We start from the raw sequence: 5,717 nt of genomic DNA, 5'->3' as shown, positions 1-5,717 counted from the left end.
TGATACGTGTTTCACTAGTAATTAACATGTAATAGTTGTTGTTTATACATGTATCACTAGTAATTAACATGTAATAGTTGTTGTTGATACATGTTTCACTAGTAATTAACATGTAATAGTTGTTGTTGATACATGTTCCACTAGTAACTAACATGTAATAGAACAACAACTATTACATGTTAATTACTAGTGATACATGTATAAACAACAACTATTACATGTTAGTTACTAGTGGAACATGTATAAACAACAAGATACATGTTTCACTAGTAATTAACATGTAGTTCCTAAGATTTTAGTTTATTCTCTGAAGAAAAACAATAACATTTATTTGGATTTGATATTAAGCGCGACATTACACATGGGACAATCTGCACTGTGTACACTACGGGGAATCGAACCCCGAATCTTAGCAATGTACCTGTTCTAAAAAACAGATCTACTAAATTCAGAAAACTTTATGAAGTATATCATCAGCCGCACAAATAACAGGAGAGGAATATATTATGTTACCATTATTATCATTATGCTGTAGTTGTTAACACTGTTAACATTATGATGCAGGTGTTAACGTTATTAACATTGTGCTGTAGGTGTTAACACTGTTAACATTATGATGCAGGTGTTAACGTTATTAACATTGTGCTGTAGGTGTTAACACTGTTAACATTATGATGCAGGTGTTAACGTTATTAACATTGTGCTGTAGATGTTAACACTGTTAACATTATGATGCAGGTGTTAACGTTATTAACATTATACTGTTGATGTCAACACTATTAAAATTATGTTGCAGGTGTTAACGTTATTAACATTATACTGCAGGTGTCAACACTATTAAAATTATGTTGCAGGTGTTAACGTTATTAACATTATGTTTTTGAAGTTAACACTACTAAAATTATACTGCAAGTTTTAACCCTATTAACAACATGCTTTAGGTGTTAACGTTATTAACATTGTATTTTAGGTGTTAACAATATTAACATTATGCTGGAGTTGTTAACACTATTAAGATTATACTGCAGGTGTTAACATTACATTGTAGGTATAAACTTTGCAATGAAGATATTACTCCTTTTAAGCCTATGAAATATGTATTTGTGCTAGGTTAACACTTGTGCTGTTGTATTAACATCATACTGTAGGTGTTAACATTATACTGCACGTGTAACTTCTTCTAAGCCTATCAAATATGTATTTGTGCTAGGTTAACACTGGTGCTTTTGTATTAACATCATACTGTAAATGTTAACATTATACTGCATGTGTTACTTCTTCTAAGCCTATCAATTATGTGTTTATGCTAGGTTAACACTGGTGTTATTGTATTAAGAAAATGCTTCCTACGCAGCCACTCAACGCTTCTTTTTCAATCATCATATATAGTGTTTAGGGCTCTTTAGTTCACCGTCATGGTGTAATAATCGCAATGGCATCTATACCACAACAGATAACAACAATATTCAAAGCTATTAAGATAACACTTTGAAACGAATAACTTACCTTCGGAAGACTGACTTTTATTCCAAACATAAAACAACATAAAACCATAGTTTCTGAAATCTTTCATGTCCGCTTCTCGACAAACAAACAAAAACAGTCGAGCCCAACCCAAACCTCCACTCGATGCCATCTGAACTCGGCCAAATAGTTCTCCGGACAGCCCCGTCTCTACCTGTACACAGTGTGCAAAGAACTGGCTTGCCCACGTAAGCACGTGGCATTGCCCTGGCGCCAGTTGGTTCGGGAATGTATGCGTTGCCTGCGGCAGGGCTTGTAACCGGTGTACCTCTGCAGGGTCAGGTTCGTGCCACTCTCAGAACCAATGCTTCTACGTGACGGTTTAGTCTTGTCACTAGCTATCTGTCTATGCTAGCAGAACAGTAGGTCACCTCTGCCATCATCATTTTTGTTTCTCAACCAATCACACAGTTGTTACGTCACTCTGAAGCGTATTTGGTTCTACACCAGAGAAACAAATTTCTTTCATATTTAGAAAACCGTACAGTGATAGTGTAATGTTAATGGGTCAGTTCTTCTCGTCACTTCCTGGCGACAACTCATAACGTGATAGAATGTTCATTATTGATTTATGTTCATTAGTACTTACTGGGAAGATCTATTGTAATCTCTAAGAACAAAAAACGTTACATAATACATAGATGGATCTTTCTTGTACTAGTAACTAGTTGCTATCAGTAAGTAATCGTAAAGAGCATCTAACGATCTATTCACGGATACCAGCAACAGATTTTGTCATTGACAGGCAAAAAGAAAAATTACCTACACTAAACGTAATTTAAAGTATTAATTAGCCAATACTTCTAACCTGTGTTCCCACTAACTATCCTGTTGTTTTAACAAGTGTTCTTCTTAATTAGCCAATACTTCTAACCTGTGTTCCCACTAACTATCCTGTTGTTTTAACAAGTGTTCTTCCTAATTAGTCCATTACTTCTAGCCTGTGATCCCACTAACTATCCTGTTGTTTTAACAAGTGTTCTTCTTAATTAGCCACTACTTCTAACCTGTGTTCCCACTAACTATCCTGTTGTTTTAATACGTGTTCTCCATAATTAGCCAATACTTCTAACGCCAATATGACTATTAGTGTCAACATTTAGTATTACACTACTCCTTATCCAGCTTTCTACGTTTAACACCTCAATGTTGACACTAATAGTCATTCTGGTTTTTTGTAGTGTTAAACGTAGAAAGCTGGATAAGGAGTAGAACCAGAATGACTGTTAGTGTCAACATTGAGTATTACAGTGCTAAACGTAGAAAGCTAGATAAGGAGTAGAACCAGAATGACTATTAGTGTCAACGTTGAGTATTACAGTGTTAAACGTAGAAAGCTGGATAAGTAGAAGAACCAGAATGACTATTAGTGTCAATATTGAGTATTACTGTGTTAAATGTAGAAAGCTGGATAAGGAGTAGAACCAGTAAGACTATTTGTTTTATTTATTTATTTGTTGATGAAAATGACATAATGAGGATAACTGTATCGTTCTTTAAACTGTCTTTTATTTTTGATCTATTATTTAAGCACTTGATTTGATGTATAGTCATTAATTTGCATTGAATTACCACCAGAGGTGTTTAAATCTAATAGGCTTACCTACTAATCTTTTCAATATCTTCGAATTAATTTACAAAAATTTCCGAAGTTTTCCACCGAAACGGAATGGGTAGTCCTCTTTCAGAATTTATTGTTGTGCAATCTATAACGACCAGAGTGCTCTGGTATGTTTTGAATTTATTGAACTCACTGTATTTTGCCAAAGAAACTTCTGAACCGCAGCAACGTGACTCTTACGGTTTAAAACAATTCTTTTTCTACCCAGAAGGTCATCTCGCTGTAGAAATTACAAACATCTCGATATTTGCACATAAAGCAGAGTGTTGAATTCAAAAGCACGTTCACTGCGCAGGTTAAGCTTGATACATTAATGACGCCATCTCGTGCTACTTTTAGTGTTCGTTCAGTTATGGCTAAAATAGTAAGATACGAACAGCTCTCCAATTGTTAGAAAGGTATAAAACTATATTAGGATAAGAATTGACCCTCAGCTGTTATAAACATATAAGAACTATAGTATGATAAGAACTGTCTCTCAGCTGTTATAAAGATATAAAACTATATTAGGATAAGAACTATCCCTCAGCTGTTATAAAGATATAAAACTATAGTAGGATAAGAACCGTCCCTCAGCTGTTATAAAGATATAAAACTATATTAGGATAAGAACTGTCTCTCAGCTGTTATAAAGATATAAGAACTATAGTATGATAAGAACTGTCTCTCAGCTGTTATAAAGATATAAGAACTATATTAGGATAAGAACTATCCCTCAGCTGTTATAAAGATATAAGAACTATATTAGGATAAGAACTATCCCTCAGCTGTTATAAAGATATAAAACTATAGTAGGATAAGAACCGTCCCTCAGCTGTTATAAAGATATAAAACTATATTAGGATAAGAACTATCCCTCAGCTGTTATAAAGATATAAAACTATATTAGGATAAGAACCGTCCCTCAGCTGTTATAAAGGTATAAAACTATAGTAGGTTAAGAACCATCTTTATAACAGCTGAGGACAATTCTTATCCTACTATAGTTTTATATCTTTATAACAGCTGAGGGACAGTTCTTATCCTACTATAGTTTTATATCTTTATAACAGCTGAGGGACAGTTCTTATCCTACTATAGTTCTTATATCTTTATAACAGCTGAGGGACATAAGAACTATAGTATGATAAGAGTTGTCCCTCAGCTGTTATAAAGATATAAGAACTATAGTAGGAAAAGAACTGCTCACTTCAGCTGCTAAAAAGATATAAGAGATATAGTACGATAGGAACTGTCCCCTCAGTTGTTAGAAAGATACGGGAACTATAGTAGGATAAGGATTGTCCCTCAGCTGTTATAAAGATATAAAACTATAGTAGGATAAGAGCTGTCCCTCAGCTGTTATAAAGATATAAGAGTTATAGCAGGATAAGAACTGTCCCCCAGCTGTTATAAAGCTATAAAACTATAGTAGGATAAGAGCTGTCCCTCAGCTGTTATAAAGATATAAGAGCTATAGTAGGATAAGAATTGTCCCTCAGCTGTTATAAAGATACAAAACTATAGTAGGATAAGAATTGTACCTCAGCTGTTATAAAGATATAAGAACTATAGTAGGATAAGAACTGTCCCTCAGCTGTTATAAAGATATAAGAACTATCGTATGATAAGATCTGTCCCCTCCCTCCATGATAGAAACATATAAGAGCTAGTGCTACGTGAAAATTTACACAGACTCAAACGTGTAAGAATAATTTATTAGATGGTTTTTACATGAAATTTCGACCAGTCCAACTTCTGTCCTATGAAGGCTAATTGGACAAAGTAACTTAACTGGTGACAACCTGGGCAATTATGAGCTGACCATGGGATCTATCCCTGACTAAGCAAAAAACTATTGCACGACTGCGTCTGTCAGATCAAAGTAAAAAAGCATTTTCGAAATGCAATAGAAGCAACATAAATGTACAACAGAGGTCAAGAAAAAGATTTGTAAAATGTTTCTAGAACTGTAGAAATAGTGGCAACATAAATGTACAACAGAGACCAGGAAAAGGATTTGTAACATGTGTCTGTAACTGTAGAAATATTGGCAACATAAATGTACAACATAGATCAAGAAAAGGATTTTTAACATGTGTCTATAACTGTAGAAATAGTAGCAACATAAATGTACAACAGAGGTCAAGAAAAGGACTTGAGACACGTGTTTAGAACTGTAGAAATAGTAACAACATAAATGTACAACAGAGGTCAATAAAAAGATTTGTAACATGGGTCTAAAACTGTAGAAATAGTAGCAACATAAATGTACAACAGAGACCAAGAAAAGGATTTGTAACATGTGTCTAGAACTGTAGAAATAGTAGAAACATAAATGTACAACAGAGGTCAATAAAAGGATTTGTAACATGTGTCTATAACTGTAAATATAATAGCAATGTGGATTTAGATAAACGTCAAGAAGAGGACTTGTAACACGTGTCTAAAACTGTAAATATAATAGCAATTTGGATTTAGATAAACGTCAAAAAGAGAACTTGTAACACGTGTCTAAAACTGTAAATATAATAGCAATGTGGATTTAGATAAACGTCAAGAAGAGGACTTGTAACACGTGTCTAAAACTGTA

At 33.9% G+C, this 5,717-nt stretch overlaps 1 protein-coding gene across 1 annotated transcript in view; it reads right to left on the bottom strand.

The window, feature by feature from the left end:
* LOC106474030 (F-box/LRR-repeat protein 7-like) overlaps positions 1-1,800 on the bottom strand; it is a 13,701-nt gene extending 11,901 nt beyond the window's left edge. Inside the window, exon 1 of the mRNA XM_013934715.2 lies at positions 1,507-1,800. The gene's annotated coding sequence lies outside the window, so the exon portion shown is untranslated. The remainder of the gene's footprint in view (positions 1-1,506) is intronic.
* Between the last annotated feature and the right edge of the window lie 3,917 nt (positions 1,801-5,717).

Source organism: Limulus polyphemus, unplaced genomic scaffold, assembly GCF_000517525.1.
Source record: "Limulus polyphemus unplaced genomic scaffold, Limulus_polyphemus-2.1.2 Scaffold6740, whole genome shotgun sequence".
Taxonomy (NCBI): Eukaryota; Metazoa; Arthropoda; class Merostomata; order Xiphosura; family Limulidae; genus Limulus; species Limulus polyphemus.
The sequence above is the reverse complement of the archived record's forward strand: the minus strand, read 5'-3'. Positions and strand labels throughout refer to the sequence as shown.